The sequence below is a fragment of the Emys orbicularis genome, chromosome 2 (assembly GCF_028017835.1).
Source record: "Emys orbicularis isolate rEmyOrb1 chromosome 2, rEmyOrb1.hap1, whole genome shotgun sequence".
NCBI lineage: Eukaryota > Metazoa > Chordata > Testudines > Emydidae > Emys > Emys orbicularis.
The window spans coordinates 59,169,672-59,187,549 of record NC_088684.1 but is presented as its reverse complement, the minus strand read 5'-3'; positions in this window follow the sequence as shown (position 1 = coordinate 59,187,549).

The following is a 17,878-nucleotide window of genomic DNA, read 5'->3' as shown; positions in this document are numbered from 1 at the left end:
ATGCTCAATTTGCATTAAAGTTTGCAAACTTTGAGATTCTTGGATGAAATGTGCTATGGACATACTAAAGTAGCTCTTCTGAAGAAAGTGCTAACATATGGTACTATTTCATTACTTTAGATGGGCACAGCAATACTTACCTACTTCCCGGGTGTGTTACCAGGCTTATTCTTTTGAAATATTCAGCCAAAAGACAGTAAAAGTATAAAATACTGTTATCATACAATATCAGAACACAGTGCACTATATTTTGACATTAAAGTAGGTTTCAGAGTGAACACACTAGATGTGAAAGTGCTGTTACTCTGGAGAGGCTAATTGTGTATTTCTGTTGCCTTCTCAATACCAACACAATGGGTCAAATACCTCCCTGATGTAAAACACCAAGGATGTTTTTGGCCCAAGGTGTGTGAAAAATGTTACCGCTGAAACTGAGGTATTCTTTTTTTAATCTATCATAATTTCTAGAATGAATGCCTAAAGTCCTCATTTGCATTTGATGTGTTCCAGAAAAATAAAACATTTTCAGTGAAATTATCCTTTGTTTTAATGTACCCGTGTTTTTTAAACCAATTGCACTATAGATCCATTGCTAAGAACGGAAATGTATCCATCGGTTTCACACCTTCTATATACATAGGGGAGGGTGGAATCATACTGTATTTCACAATTATGTAAGCAAATAGTAAACCCAAAGTGTTCTGTATGCACATGTATGTTGCTTGCACAAGGCAGCATGCATCTGGGGATGTATCACAAATTCTTATTCACAAATGAAGTAATATCTGCTCTTGCCTGATAACAAGAGCATAGTTATTCAAGGCAAGCTGAACTTCCTTCCTGGAGTTTTTATCCTGACCTGTTTATGAGATTCTGAATGGGGTTGTTACGTAAGTGTTAAATAAAGAATAAATCCATTTCTTACAAGTAAGCGATACCCCAGCGCACACTGTTAAATATGATCACCTGCACAAAGGGAGAAACAATTGGTTCATTCTAAAGGATAGCTATTGGTGCCAAAAGTGGAATAATTGAATAAGGCAAAAAGAAAAACTTAGATCCTCCCTAGGATGTTAATGATACAATGCTATCTCTCTCTCTCTCTCTCTCTCATACACACACACACACACACACACACACACACACACAAAAGAAGGAACATGTGAAAATATGACACAGCCCTTTTCATTATGACTCTAGCTATGACCAGACCCAACTAAACTCAGCTAGTGTTAATCTCTATTGATACCAATAATAATTAGTTAAGACTTGTACTCAGGATGGTCTCATATCAAATCTTAGCCATTGCTGCTTGCTGGGTTAGAAATTTCTTCTCTTTTCAGCCCTGACTTTCAGATCTATGTTATGTGGATAGGAGCCATCTTTCTTGATGATGGGGAGACCATTTACCTTTAGTCATCTTTGACAACTGCTAACACAGTGAGGGAAATATGTAGGGGGCTGTAGGGTTAATGGAGAGAAAATTCCACCACTCAAAACACAAGCAATCTGTCCCATCCAGAGATAAAATTTTCTACTGGTGGTAGTGTACTGGACAGATTAACATTATAACTACCCCACTATCCTTCTGACAGGCCAAATGAGACATTTTCTGCCATATTCAATAGGAAAATATGTTGTAATTTTACTGTGTGAAGAAGGGCATTAAAATTTCAGAAGAAGGACAAACTGATAATGTATCATTTATATAGTATTTTACAACTTCAAAACGGTGTGTAGACATGAACCTGTCTCTAGTATTAATCTCACTGTACATTGGGGACATACAGTGAAGTGCAAATTTGCCTCAGGTATAGATCCACTAAAATCAATAGGGTTACAGTAGGGATATATTTGGCTTGAAGAGAGTAAGTGACTTGCCCAAGGCCCCACAGTAAATTAATGACCGAGCCACTAATTCCCTAAGAAATTCTTGTATCTGAATCCCATTACAGATCACTAGCCCATATTGTCTCTCAGTAAAAATACTAGCCAAACTACTACTAATTTTAATTTTTAAAATTAAAAAGACACACTACTCAATTTTACAGTGTTTAAGATATCAGCTTTCAAATCTGTGAGAAAACACAAAAAGTCAAATGTCCTACTGCTTCAGTGTTATTCCCCTTTAAATTTAAATTACCTTTTTCCATTTTAAAATTTATTTTTACTTCAACTAATGTGTTTACTGTAGTTTACTTGGCAATGTCAAAGCTGGCTTGCTAGCAGTCTCCTGTTTTTCATTGCAATTATTAAGGTAATTTTCAGACTGTTTACAGATAAGAAATTTATTTTTAAAAAATCTGTTACTGCCAAGAAACAACACTATAAAAAGTCTTCCAGAGCTGAAATCCTATTACCTGAAATAATGCAACAGATATTGAAAATGGGAGTTTTGTGCCTCGCTTGTGATCTATCACTAATAATCTGCTGACATGCACGGCAAAAGTTAGTTGCTGTTTAGTTGGAAAACACAAAGAGCCAGGTTTGTGTCTGGGAAGACCATTCCAAGAAAACTAGAACAATACTTAGCTGGTTATTCTCCCAGCCATTACAGTGTCAGCTGAAATAAAGACTGAAATATATGAAATGAACAAAAATAGTAAGTTGAAAATTACTCTTTGCCGATAAACACAATAAAAGGTTACTAAAACAATGTGTCCTCTCTTTCTGTAAACTATTATCTTAATTTCTACCAGAATCATTTTTGTAGTGGATCTCCATTGTGGAATTGTAAAAGGACCAGAAACCTGATTTATTAAAATACGTGCTTGCGTTAAGCTTTGACTTAGTGCCTGTAGGTCTTTCAACAATGGGACTTAACATTCTGACCTAACATTTAATGTATTAATCCTTATTTTATCCTGATACCAAGACTCTTTGCTGTATTAAATCAATCCAGGTTAATTCAAAATTATGTCTCTCCCACCCAATATCAATAGGCCCACTGTTGGTTTTCCCTAGAGCTGACCACCCAGTTTTATGAGAATCTGCAGTGAATTAGAAAATCTGACATTGCTGGAGGAGCTGGACAGCTAGGATATGGCTTGTCATTCCTCCTATACAATGCACAGTCTTTGTCTGCTATCTCTTAAACTAACCTGACATAACTTAGCCTCCTGGTCAATGGTATCTTTATTCTCTCAGAAGGAATGCCTCGCTCACCGGCGTTATTAAGAAATTTCTGGACAATGTTTAGTGGCTGTGCAATAATCCAAGGTTCTATTAAAAAGCCATCTGGGTAATTAATAGCACATTTGTTCTCAGCCTCCTCCCAATTTGTCCATTAGTGGAATAAAAGCACAGGACAAAGGGTAATGTGGTTCAGTTATATTTTACAAGAATTCTTCAGGAAGTTGAAAACACATGATAGTTTTCCAAAGATACATATGTTTATGGGCGCTCAGTGAGAGCAGCAAACAGTGAAACCCACAGGTTTTTTATCAGGCTTTCCCACTGTCAATAGCTGATTGACTTAAATAACTCAGAGACAGCATTTACTATGTTCTCAATTGTATTCACAAGGCCCAGCATGAGAGGAGTAGGGTGTATGATTTGCCTATATAATTTCCAGTAAATTAAAACTGATAAAACTGATTCCAAGATCCATGTCATGGCTCCACATCAAAACCAGCACAAAATAACTTTTATACTCTCTCTCACCTGGTAGTTGAAGGCTTTTCTGAGGTTTCTTTTTAATGTCTCCTCTTGAAAGCAGGATTACAGCCTCAGGCTGCACTCTCTGTATGAGTGGTTTCCCCCCCTCTTTTATTTTCTCTTTCTTTTTCTTTTCCCTTTAAAGCATCTGAAGAAGAAATACTTTGAGATTTTAGAAGTGTGTGGTTAAAATTAAGAACAAGACACAATCAGGCTTAGGTGGGTTTTTTACTCTGGTAAGGTGATAATTACTACAGTTTTGTTTCTGTTGGCATTAAAAAAAAAAAAGAAAAGAAAGCCAAGTTTGCCTTTTCTAAACTACCATGCAAAATTTGTTGAGAACACAAGAGTGTTCTCACACAAGGACGACATCTTAGCAATAGGAATCTGTGTTGTACAGTAAATATGTGTGTGTGTGTCTGTCTGTATGCATGCATGTGGGTGGGTGTTTGTAATGGGTCCCAGGAACTATAGCTCGGATAAGCCATCTAACTCCACTTGAACTCAATGGAACTGTGAAACTGTGCTGATTTACACCAGCTGCGGAACTTTATATGGATTCACATATAATGGCTCACATATATACACATATTTTTCCCAGCTGAACTCTTGTCTGCTTTCTGTGAAGAATTTAAATTTTTCATCATAAAAACAAAAGCCTAAAAATGGAAATGGAGATGCTGTTGCGCTGCCGCATGGAAGTTGTAGTTCAGTTGCCTCATGCTCCCATTCTTCTCTCTAGGCCAGACTCCCTAAGCTTCAATACACCTCCCATGATGCACCCTTTCCCCTCACCTAGAGGAGAGACCGTGCAGCATCATAGGAAATACAGTCAGACTAGGGAGCCTGGCCTACAGAGAAGAATGGGAGCACAAGGCACCTGACCAACCCCAATGAAGCACTGCGGAAGCATTTCCAAATTCAAGCTATTTCCCTTTTTGGCAAACTTTCAGTTTCTGATTTTTGCTGAGAAGTTGACATTTTCTGAGGAAAATTCCAAACCAAAATGATTTTATTTTCAGGTTTTTCCTCTGGAAAAAATTCCCATTTCCAGATCAGCTCTAATATATATAATGAATGCTAACACATACAAAGTCACATACATACACACAGGGAGTTTTAGTCAAATAGAGAATGTTGGGATTTTAGTCTGGACTGCAGCCAAAGCAGATGGAGCATAGAGGCAACACAACATGAACAGTGCATTTTCAGGTTTCTTTGCACTCATATTTCCACCAACTTTCAGTGTCAGTGGGCCCTTGCCACAGCAATACAAATATTTGTTGGTACTTTACAACCTTACATACCTGTAAATACACTGCATTTACAAATTAGAGTTCTGTAAATTCTCAAGGAAGTATAGGTTGGTTATAAATATCTAACTGTGTGCACCAAATGTCTACTTTGTTTGCACGATGTATGCTCAGATATATAACGCAGCTTTCAGATTGTGACTATTTAAGGCCCCTATACCACAAAGACTTTAAGTGTGTGCTTAACTTTCAATCTGAGAGTTGTCTCATTCAATTCAGTCTAACTGATCACATGCTTAAAAGTACTTGCTTAAATGCTGTGTTGAAGTGGGGCCTAAATGTAACATATCACAAAACCCTTCATCACAAGTGAGAGTCATTATTATTAATGATTTGTATTACAGTAGTGCCCAAATTTCCTGATCAGGATCAAAGCCTCTTTGTGGTGGGTGCAGTACAAATATAATTTAAAGACTGCTTTAAAATGAATCCAGAGTGCACAACTGAAATCCCAGGTGTCTCTCAAAGTAGACAGGGCTAACAGTGATTCTGAGGTCTCTGATGAACTGGTCAGTACAGACTGTGACAGTTTCTAAAAGAATTAAATGAGCCAAATTCAGCTCTTTGTAATCCTGTCTATTTCAGTGGAGTTGTACCTGCTTATTACTCTGTGCTGAACTGGCCAATGTGCTTTCTCATTCTTTCAGCACAGTGCACTTACTCTTATGCATTGTCAAAATGTTCCCATATGTTTCAGTTGTGTACATTGCACCAATATGTATTATTTTTTCTAAGAAATTTGATCATGCTCATTCCCCATCTCTCCTCTCTGGTGTATGTTCCCATACTCTGTACACAGGGCCGGCTCCAGGCACCAGCTTAACAAGCAGGTGCTTGGGGCGGCCAAGGGAGAGGGGCGGCACCTGCGGCAATTCGGGGGCGGCAGGTCCCTCACTCCCTCTAGGAGCGAAGGACCTGCCGCTGAACTGCCGCCGCCGATCGCGGCTTTTTTTTTTTTTTTTTTGCTTGGGGCAGCAGAAATGCTGGAGCCGGCCCTGTCTGTACAGTACTGTACAAAATGTAACAACTTACTGCAAAAGCAGCCTGAGGACCTTGAGCATAAACACAAACCTTCTGTGTGCTACAAGGTCTGCCAAAACATCAAACAGAAATGGACTACTGAATTGCAAAAATTAATTTAAAAACCTGCCATTTTTATTTAGAAAATTGCTCAAAAGTGTAAAGATTAAATGCTATGTGCTTCTTCTAGCAAAAGTCATTCAAAATTAAACAAACCAGCCACAAAGACTTTTCACATTTTCAGACAGGAAAGGTCTTTATGAGCTGAGATACCAGGCTCTGTACTTTGTAGGACTGATCCTTAGCTAGTGAAATTTGGCATAGCTCTGTTGAAGTCAGTGGAGCTATTCTGATATATACCAGCTAAGCAACTGGCCTTGGGATTTTTAATAGAAATGCCGAGACACATTTAACAGTGTTGCTGCTAGTAGAGGTCTGAGACAAGAATTAGTGAGTCAGAGACAATTGACAAGGAGTTGTCAGTCACTGAGGCTGCTCCAGTCTAATTTCATAAGTTTGGTTTTACAATAGCCTTTCAGAAGAGGTTTTCTTTAGCCAATAGAGTTTATCCATGGGTTAGAGGAAGACTATGACTAATTTTAAATTATATACACAGGATATTCTTGTCCCATTGTCTTTTTGGCATAGCAGAGGTGCCTTCTGAAAAGTTTAGAGCAGTGCAGATTGAATTGGAACTGACCTGTACTTAACCTATTCAGCTTAATCTATTCCTGACAGACTCTTTTCAACAGCAAGCTCACACAATTCTCCTTTTGCATTATTCTTGGAGAAAGCCATCAATCAAGCTATTTTTTCCTCACTGTTTTAGGCTCACTGAGCTTTGTGACTCACATACAGACTTCAACACAAATCCATGTATCACCATTTCTCCACAAGTTCATCCCGTCCTAAGAGAAGCACAGAGAGCATTTTATATCACCACTATGGCAGGATGCATTTCAAAATGGTGTGAGTTTGTATAGAGTATAGCTCGTTCTGTATGTGGAAGGAAAGGAAATTAGGGAAAACACTCCGGGCCTTCTAAGCAAATTTTGATATTAGCAGAATACTGGTACAGAGGACCTTTAATTTTCTGCATGTGATGCATCTATAAAAATCTCTTATTGATGTTAGATGTGGTGAAACCAAGGGGTCAAAAAGGCGGTAGCTCCCCCATCCTCCATTGTATCCAACACGTGTCTATATATGCCACCCACCCACCCACCCAATGAAATGTTCTGCATTCAATATGAATTGTAAGTAGTTCTGTTTTGAGCCCAATGCTCAGGTGTTGAGTGCAACCTATGAGATGCTGAGCGCCTATTGGAAGCAACAGGAGTTTAGGATGCTGAGCACAGCCCCGAAGGCTGCTCAGTAGCAGTAATACTAGAAGTAGTATTAGAAATCTTCTCTCACTGCTAGTCTTCCAAAATCAACATTTTTAAGAGTAGGACACTACTTTTTCTTTAATTTCACTAAAATTTAAGTTCATGGAGAGTGTGACAACTGTTCTCCTTTTCCAATGAACATTTTCAATAGAAGGGATGAACTGAGAGAAAATGTATAATGGCAATTTCTCAATTTTTAACTATGTTAAAAAATAATTAGGTATCTGGAAATTATACAAATCAGGTAACATGAAGTAATTCTAGGAGATCCTGTACACTTGAAAACATTTTAATTGTCACAGTGAGATATTAGCAGGAATAACCAAACAGTATCATATCTCTGTAATAACTAGTTTCACTGATTAAAGACTAAAATCTACTATATAGAGCTCAACATCGTTTGTTCTTTCTAGGGTGAGCTCATTAAAAGAAACAGACCAGAAACATATGGGCAACATAACAGGTTATGGACAAAATTAACCTTGTAGATTTACATTGCCCTATTGTGTACTCATGAACATTGGCATTTGAACGTGACGCACAAAGACAAGAAATCGTCGTCCTACTGCCTCTGGGAATTTGACCTATTTTGATTAAATCTATTGCCCTGCATTTCCTTCTCATGCTTTGCCTGCTTTTCCTTCTGCTTGTGCAATAGGTGGCTTCTACACATTAACAAAAAACCACATCCCACAGTAAGTACAAATAATCATTTCTTAAGGGCTTGATGTAAAAGCAGGAGGAGAAGGAAGACTAGTGCCTAGTTTAGTTAGCACTGCACTGCTTGAGGCAGCAAACAATGTGCTGTTTGTCCTTTAAATTCTGCCCTTTCAGTGAAGATAGAATTGACTAACAATCTTTCTCTGGGCAGATTTTACTTATCCTTCACTTTATGACACTTTAGACCTTTACAGTTCATCAGCGATTGTGTTGCTGGAGGTGCAATACTGCCTGTCTTATGGCACTAACTCTAAAATCACTGCTGCGATGGATACTATCACTGGAACAAAATATAAATACAGTCAACAACACCACTGATGACACACCAAGCAATACTCAGCAGGCATTGCTATTACGTTTAAACGTGCAGTGAAATAAAACAAAATATTCCAAGTGCACCCTTTGCCCCCATCTAATGGTTTCCGTTCTTTTGCCATGTTCCATAAAGATTCTTGGCACAAAGAGCAGGAGTACAGGGAGAGCTGGATTTCTGGGTATTGAGATGATAGCCAAGTTAGATTTGTAAATAGCAAACAGATGACGATGATGAAATTCTTGTGGGGTTGATAATGAAAGCCAACTGAAATGTGCAAAGATGAAATAATAATGTGTCTGGAATTCGTACCTTGCAATTAATCTTCTTGTCTTGTTCATTCAGGCTCCACTGAACTGAAGGGCCTTTGCCAGAATGTAGGAATCCAAAAGGGGACACACCATATTCCTTGTGTCCCTAAAGACTGATTTGATGATTAAAAGTCTACATTTTCTAGCTGACCTCTTGTTGGGTTAGGCCATTAAGAATGCTTCGCAGCAGGAGTTATTTCTGTTTTACAGTGTAGTACCGTTTATGGTGATGCTAACCTTAATTGTTCAACAATCACATTGGACCCAAACCAATCATTGATTGGCTTAAAAATTAAGAGATTTTTTTAAAAGATGGTAATAAATCACCTTTTTTGTCCTGCCTTCTGAATTTTGAGCCTTTAGGGAAGGCTCTTATCCCGGATTGGTATGTGACCATTTCAAGTTGAAAATTCAAACTCAGATGCACACCCAAAAGAACAGACCTCCCAGCTGGCTGCTAAGTGGGGTCTCCACTTTTCTCTCCTAACACTTTGGGGTAGGGAAACTGTCATTCCATCTCCCTCCCCTATCACTCTACTGTCTCCTTCTCCATATCATTCCACGTCTTCTGACTCCTTTCACAGTCTTGCTCGCTGCTCTCCCAGTTCTCCTGTCCTCCATCAACTCTTTGTTTTCACCTGGCCTGCACATCTTCCCTCAGTTTCCTAACTTCTCATATTGTTCCACAGTTCCCACCTCTGCCCCTTCAGCTCGTCTTCTGCTCTCTGTACTCCTATGATTTCCTCTCTCTCTCTCGCACTGCCCCTTCATCCTCATGTTCCCTCAGCCAACTCCTTTTCCCCAACCCAACAGTCCTGAGCTCTACCCTCACTCTATTTCTGCTTCCTTCCTAACATTTCCCAATCTTACCTCAGTCTCCTGATCTTTCATGGCCAACTTCAATGGCCTTTCATTAGTTCTCATTTTATGTGATGCATCTGCCTGTTCTTAAACCATCAGTCTCATTTTCTAGAAGGTTTATCATTTTCTATAGGATTGGTATCTTGGTATCAATATTCTTCTCTCTCGGAATATTCATTTTGCAGTACTCATAGGAAAAAGTTATCAGATACCTGGCCTATGAATAAGGGTTTAAACTCAAGGTATAGGAGCCTTTATTATTTTCATTTTATCTCTTGCCTCTTAGGGCTGCTGTTGGCTCACAGGGTTTTTACCTGTCACCTTTACATGGGTGACATTCACACCTATGCCTCAATTTCAGATTCTTTCTGATGTCAGTCTTCATATTTCTCATATGCATAGATGCATAGCTGACATCTCATGTCAAAGAGCCAGAATTGTCTTGCATTGAATATAGATAAAGTGGAGGGGCTTGGTTGGTTTGGTTTGACATTGAAATTAGGTGTTTCATTAGGCCTTGATGGTGATGGAAATAATCTCAGAGCAGTCATTCAACCTCTGGCTACTAAGTACTTTTAGAATGCGTATGCCTGAGCACATAGCCAGCAGAACACTTCCCACATTTTCCGTATGCATGATTAGGAATTGAAAGGCAGCAGAGACTGAAAAGGAGGCAAATTATAGGGGTATTTATTTATCGGTTGCTTTTGATTCAAAACTGAAATCCCTATTCATCTCAGAGGTTACAATTCACGTATTTTTAATATGCTATTCATTAACTTACTGTTCAGCCTAGGACAACCGGACTCCATCCGTCAGTATGATCTTGCCATATTCATGGTTTACTCTGGAGTGAAGGTAAGATTTGATGGAGCTGTACACATTATGCAAGAAGGGCAGCATCTCACCTCTATCCCATTCTTTTGACTCTCTTTTTCAGTCACTCAGTCTTAGCTCTCTGTCCCTTTCCCAAGGTTTCTATTTACTACTGAGCACTAGATATTGCCTTGGCTGGTAAATATTTGTTTTTTTATCCACATGAACTACAATGTATCAGCACAGTCACATCTTCAACCCTTGCTTGCACTCTATGTACAGTCCTTAGGCACATAACCACATGCAGTAGTTGCTCATGTTCTCTAAACAGAATCCAGAGATGTGGATGTGAGGCATTATATCTTAACTCTGATAGTATAGTTCCAATGATAAAGTAATAAAGATTTTTTGCATAACGGGTGGGAGATGTTTTTGGGGTGTCAGATTGGAAGCCATAGGGCATGTGATCTGTAAATCAGGCCCATGTTTGTGTGTTCCCAGGCTTTTGGTGTCTCTCAAAAGACATCCTTTTATTTACAATTTCCAGATGGATCTCTGCAGTCATTCCATACATACAGAGTCATTCAGATTGTGTCCCCTACCTCGCCACCACAGTGGTAAGTGTGTTGCTGTACAAAACAGATGCTGGCCTTTAAAAGTTAACAACAACAACAACAAAAATATTCAGAACCAAGTCAATTAGGAAAGCTGTGCCATAACTATAAAGCATGCAATTAAAAAGCACCATCTGGGACATTTCACAGCATACTTCTGCAGAAATCCATTTGTTGAAAAAAAAAAAAGACATTGTAAGGGCATTTGATCATTTCATTCTCTTAATGGAGAAGGAAATCCCTGAACCTCTCTGACGATATCTGATGTGTGTATCATTAACCTGATGATGATGATGTATTTCACAAATCAATGTTTTAACCAAAGCTTTCATGTTTACCTGTGTCCAATGAAGACTTTTGTCAGCTAATTTCATTTCCCCCCACCAATGTTTCATTTCAGTAGAATGGAATTGAGGAAAGGAAAAAGAGAGGTGGTCATCTGGGTTATCTTGCAAGATTTCAAAAGCAGAGCACAAGTTTGAGTACATTGTTCTCTATGAATTTCCAAAAAGTTTCATTTATTTTGAGGCTAATTTAAGTTTGGGCAAATGTCAACTAGCTACAGAGTCCCCCAGGAGCAGCTAACATAACTGTGCCATGTGTGGCTCTGATCAGACACACGCAGAGCAAATATTAGCAGAGGTATTTGTCAGTCAGCAGTAGAACTAGTGAAGTGTATATCCCCTCCTCTTATCTTCACAGTGACAACTCATCACATCACACACTGATCAAATGTCAGCCCTAATTCCAAAGCACAGTGCATTTTGCCACAAGAGTCATAATACCATAATTTTTAAAAAAAATTAGTTTAATATCAGCCAGCCTGTTTGTTTAACTAACTAGTGATGTTGGGGCTTTTCTACATCCAACCTGCCCTTTCTTCTGCTTATGCATAGCGAAGTCTAAACTTTGGGGCTTCATCAGAGTGACAGGAAGAGTCCTGTGGCTTGAATTCTGGACTAGAAAAGCTTTATCTCCATCTTTTGTACTGCACCAGGAATCAAGAGCACAAACCTTTGTATTAGCATTTCTTCTTCATTTGGATGGAAAACTTGAGCTTTTGAGGATACTCTGAAAATTTACAGACCTATCTACTAAAGAGACACAGCTGTTGTAAAAGATCCCACATCCTAGCTCATCTGCATTAAGCTAGAAGAAATACCATTTCTCCAGAGCTTGCTCTCTGTTGTGAATTGGAGACCCACTCACAGCTAAAAAGATGGTGCTAGTCTCTGCCACTGATCTGTAGCTCATAGTGTTGTGACAAAACAATAAGGCTCTGAACTAAGCAGCCTCATTTCTCTTCCCAGATCTGCCACATCTTTCAACCTTGAGCAAGTCACTCATCAGTTTCCCCAGCTGAAAAAAAATGGAGATAAATCTTCACTGCTTCACTGGGTGTTTTGTGAGGCATAATTCATTAAGGTCTGTATACTGTTCGAAGTTCCTCCAGCGGATCTGCACATTGTCCTACTATTGAAATCAACCTTGTTATAACAAAACTCAAAATACTGAGCTCCCATGAATGGGGATTTTAAAGAGAATGAAGTGTGGATGTGGATATGACAGGCCCACCAGACTCTCTCACGAGTTAGAATTTGGACTCATAGACTTTAAGGTCAGATGGGACCATAGTGTTCATCTAGTCTGACATCTGGCACATTGCAGGCCACAGAACCTCACCCATCCACTCCTCTAATAGACCCCTAACCTCTGACTGTGTTACAGAAGTCCTCCATTCCTGGTTTAAAGACTTCATGTTACAGAGAATTCACCATTTACCACTAGTTTAAACCTGCAAGTGACCCGTGCCCCATGCTGCAGAGGAAGGTGACTCACCCGCTCCCCCCCACCACCAATCTGACCCTGGGGAAATTCCTTCCTGATCAGTTAGACCCTGAGCATGTGGGCAAGACCCACTAGGCAGATACTACAAATAATTATTTCCCAGGTAACTCAGAATCCTCCCAATCTAGTGTCCTGTCTCAGTATAGGCCCGCCTTTGCTTCTGTCTTTCATTCACAGCTAAATCTCACTCATACAATCTAACCTGAGATCTAAAATTTCTATTACGTTATTCCACAATAAGGACAGTAGCTGGAATGTCTGTTAATATCTTTTATTGGTTTAACATAAAAGGGAGTTTACACAAGCAGGCCAGGCAGCCTAGATCCTCATTTTCAGGTGTGAAATGTGAATCTAAAGCATATGAGCTGCTACAGCAACAGCAGCCGGTTACACAATGTCTTTCTTTGTTGCAAGTGCAAGCCAGAGTTATTGGAACCTGAAATTCTGCCATCTATATGATTTTAATCAAGCCAACAGATGTTAATCAGCTGGCATTGCTTTGTTCACTGGGTGTGTTATGTATTGCTTCTGTGGAAAAGGATTTAAATGAGAAAGCAAAGTGCAGATGTCCTTAGCTTTAGATCCGGGGGACCAGATGATGAACTAAATGTGTGCTGTTTGTATGTCACTGCACAAATCTTTCAGCGTTGAATGTGTTTCTGTTCTGCTCATGATACGAACAATGTTGCTGATGTGCTATTATTTGGAGGGCCAACCCTGTCAGAAAAACCTTATCAATGCAGTGCTTCTCAAATATAGATTTCTTGGGCCAGATCCTTGGAGGGGAGGAAGGGGGGGAGGTGAGGGGGGAAAATGTGTGCTCCATTGAAGTCAATAAATTATTTGCATTTAAAGTAATCAAATCTATGCTGATTCACACCAGCTGAGGATCCTGCCCCTTTCCTTGAATAGGACTCTGTGCTGGGGTAAGAACTACGGTTACATTTTTCAATTTCAGCTAGATTTAGCTACATAACTCACTGAAATTAATGGTTAAATCTCCTAGTCAGTTTTGAAAATTGCAACCTATGAGTCAGAAAGAATTTGCAGGACTGGTCCCCCTGTGTGTCTCTATTTGTGACAGACTAAGATTGCTTTCCTTTTTTCGTTATAGCTTAGAGCGTTGTATTTCATTACTCTGTCTGAGACTGGAAAGCTGAGGAAAAAACAAGTCAAACTTCAACATGAGCGAGGAGTACTGACTCAGCACTGTGCATGTAAGTCTCTTAAATTCCAGGCTGAAAAGGGGAGAGTCATTAGTTATCCTAGCACTAGAACCATTAGTAGTTCACAAAAATGGCAAACAATGGGAGAAACATACTATGGTAAATTAGTGAGGTCAAATTAAAATGCACCTGTCGCACAGCTGGAGGGATGGAAGATCACCTACCCATTACCTCACAGTGGAGGAAGAATACACCTAAAGGGTTTACAGTCATGGGTCAGATCCTGGCAAGAAACTCCTATTGATTTCACCAAACATGTTCTTTCTTTCTTCGATCCAGCATATCCCTTTAGCAGGCTCCAACAGCAACAGCAGACTTTAAAGCTACCCTCACCATGTGAAATCTCTAACAGGGGCTGACAATGAAACACTGCATGTCCTCCCTAGAGAGTGAATCCCCTTTAGAATACTCTGGGCCTCCTGGCACAGGTAGATACAATTTTCACCCTCCTGTGCCAGCATGGATGGCAAACACCCCCCAAAATTATCGTATTGTATCCACTAAGAGTGGATATGTAAATCCTAATTAGCTGGGGAAACAGGAGAGCAATTGAGTTGCAGATTTAGGGCTGAATGAGCCCTGTTGTTTTAAGTTTAACACAAGAGGCCAAGAGTCTGCACAATGCAATTTAACCTGAGGTTAAAGGTCTCAGGCTGTGTCATAAGGACAAGTCCTGAACAAATAAGCCCTGAACATGGGGTTGAAGTGGCTTGGACAGAGCCCTGAGATGCTGACCATAGGGAGTCAGTGCTGATCATTGGGTCACACAATATGGACATTAGGATTAGACCTGAATCAAACTGGTTGGGTGAACTTGGGGTATCTTTATTTGGAGGTGCATGCTTAGATCAGGTATTTCATGTCATCAATAGCCACAGAAAGCAGAACTTCCAGAGTGTCATTAAACCAAAGAGTCCTTAAAATTCTGACTGGCCTGTGCTATGAGATGGGGTTGCATTTTACAGCATGGTAGGAGAACCACTCATAACAAGGGGAAGTCCACAAGTACCCAGCTGTGGTTTGGCACATCTTGTAGCAACCCATCTTTAGGCCCCCTAGGTTTGGCACATCTTAAATTATTGTGTTAATTATATATTGTATAATTAATCATTATTCTTGGGAGCAGAGGTTTGTGTAAGTTACAAAAACAGTTGTTATTGACAAGTCTGTAATGCTAGCTAATTAGCTTGGCTCTCATGAATGGTAACTTTGTGACAGAGACAGTATAACAAGAGGGAGTCTGGTACACCCCTGATACACAGTGAATGTCTTTCCAGTGGACTTTGTAATAGGCTTAGAATTTGTCTGGAATGTGGACAAATTAGATCAAATTAGATCACCTGCCATGTTGAGTTTGCTATTCTGGGTAGAATACACTGTCCTGAACTTAGAAGTACCAGTGATTAAACAAATGTATTCAGCATTACTGGAAAGTCTAACACCAACATTCCACTCACTTGATTAGTAATTATACGACCAGAACTAAAGGATGGGATACTGCCTTGAGAGATTCTTTTGATCTGCACTAGAAAACAAGTCTGTTTATGGCTGTATGATGCACAGTTACTTTTAGATTCTGCCATTCTTACTGAATTCCCTAACAACCACAAAAGTACATGAATCAGGTTCTTCTGTTCATATACTTACTGTTTATTGTCATTTATGGTATCAAAGAATTTGACTTGTCAAACTAACTTAATGGGAAATTAACAAGGTTCTAGCTCCCACTGTAGTTCTGCCTGTATAATAAGAACATTTCAAGCACTGCAAATGACCACTAGTCACTTCTTGTTAGAGCCAGCCTTTGAGATGGAAGAAGCCCACTTCTTGGGGATCTATCTGGAAGGAACAGGCCAAAACTTGTGGGACAGGCCTGAATTTAATGTCATATTATGGGGTCAACTACTGAGCATATTTCTTTGGAGTTAGTGAGAGAGGAGACTGAAGTGATGAAAGAGATATTGAAGGGATTACAGTCCTAAATCTGTCCCTTCCTCTAATTTATACATCACAGGGCTGAAGTATTAAAAAAGAAAGGGGACAGGATCAGCAGAAAATAGGCTGACTGGGCATTCACACATTTAATTCTACCTTATTCTACTTGCAATATATATTATTTTCCTTAATAAAAGAGATGTCATTTTACAACTATATTTTAATTAATATTTTTCTTAGTTATTGAGTATTTGTTTTAATGAACCTTTTCCCCCTTTCCACATCTTTGAAAAATGTATTTTATAATGAATTTGTAAATTACCAGTTTTAAAAAGAGTAATATAGTGGTCAAAACACTCATTTTTCAACACTGTGCTGGCAGTCTCTGAAATTAAAGTCACCAGCAAACAGACAAATAGGTTTGTTTTCTTTTTACTTCTTTATGATGCATAAAGAAGGCTTGAATCATTTCCCCCCTTGATTTTTACTTTAGAAATGTAGGTCTTGTCTACCCTGTTTTTCCTGAAAGACTATAGACAACTTGAGAACTAGTAGGTTTTTTCCATTTTAGCTTCTCTGCATGGTGGGGTAATGAATTGTACAGGGTTGTGAGTTTTTTAATGTGTAGTGCATTAATTGATCTGTATTGCCCTTGCTTAGGTGCAGCGGCCAAGTGGTTAAGACAGTTGATTACAATCCTGGAAAGCCTGGGTTTGAGGGTCACTTGATCTCACACTTGATCTCACCTAGCTGCAAAATGGGATCCACAGGGTTAGGGAAGTAAAAGGTGGTCAGACGTGATGCTAGCCACATCACTTCCTCGTGTACAATTACTGTGGACACTGATGTGCCTTAAACTGCATGAGCCATCTGTGGCACAGGGCAGACTTTGAGACCCCGATGGTGTGCTTTAATGTAGTGCTGTTTGAAACTATGAGGGACGCACCAACAGGGTCTTCCCAGACTGATCCATGCATGACACATTAGTGTGCTTTAAAAATCAAACCCCTGTAGACAAGCCCTTACATAAAATGCATGTGAAACCTGATTAATTGAAAGGGAAAGTATTTTTATACAAATGATAAAAACAAAAACCTGCATTTTAAGCTAATAACAGTTTAAATTAGTCATCAGAGATACACTCGTGAGAAAGAATGCTTTTGTTAAAGAGTCACCACCCAGCTTCTTCAATCAAGGGCTGAAAGAGCTTGTAGTCCACAACTCAGACCACCACCGAGTCCTCCAGCAAAACCAGTGAACACCAGATGTGACATTCCTGCTATTTCTAAGATAAATCATGAAGAAGCTAAAAAAGGCATACATTCTTTGCATAATCCTTTCTATCATGATGCTGTTCCAAAAGTGACACCTTCATTTCTTTGACAGGGTAACAAGCCTTGTGGATGGGGGGCAGCGGTAGACATGGTATATCTTGACTTTAGTAAGGCTTTTGATAAGGTCTCTCATGACCTTCTCTAAACAAGCTAGGGAAATGCAACCTAGATGGAGTAATATAAGGTAGGTGTATAACTGGTTGGAAAACTGTGTCCAGAGAGTAGTTATCAGTGGTTCACAGTCAAGCTGCAAGTGGGGTCCCACAGGGAAAAGTTCTGTTTAATTCTGTTCAATATCTTCATCATTGATTTAGATAATAGCATAGAGAGCATAATTATAAAATTTGGGAGGGGTTGCAAGTGCTTTGGAGGATGGGATTAAAATTCAAAATGATTTGGACAAACTGGAGAAATGGTCTGAAGAAAATAGGATGAAATTCAATAAGGACAAATGCAAAGTACTCCGCTTAGGAAGGAACAATCAGTTGCACACATACAAAATGGAAATGACTGCTTAGGAAG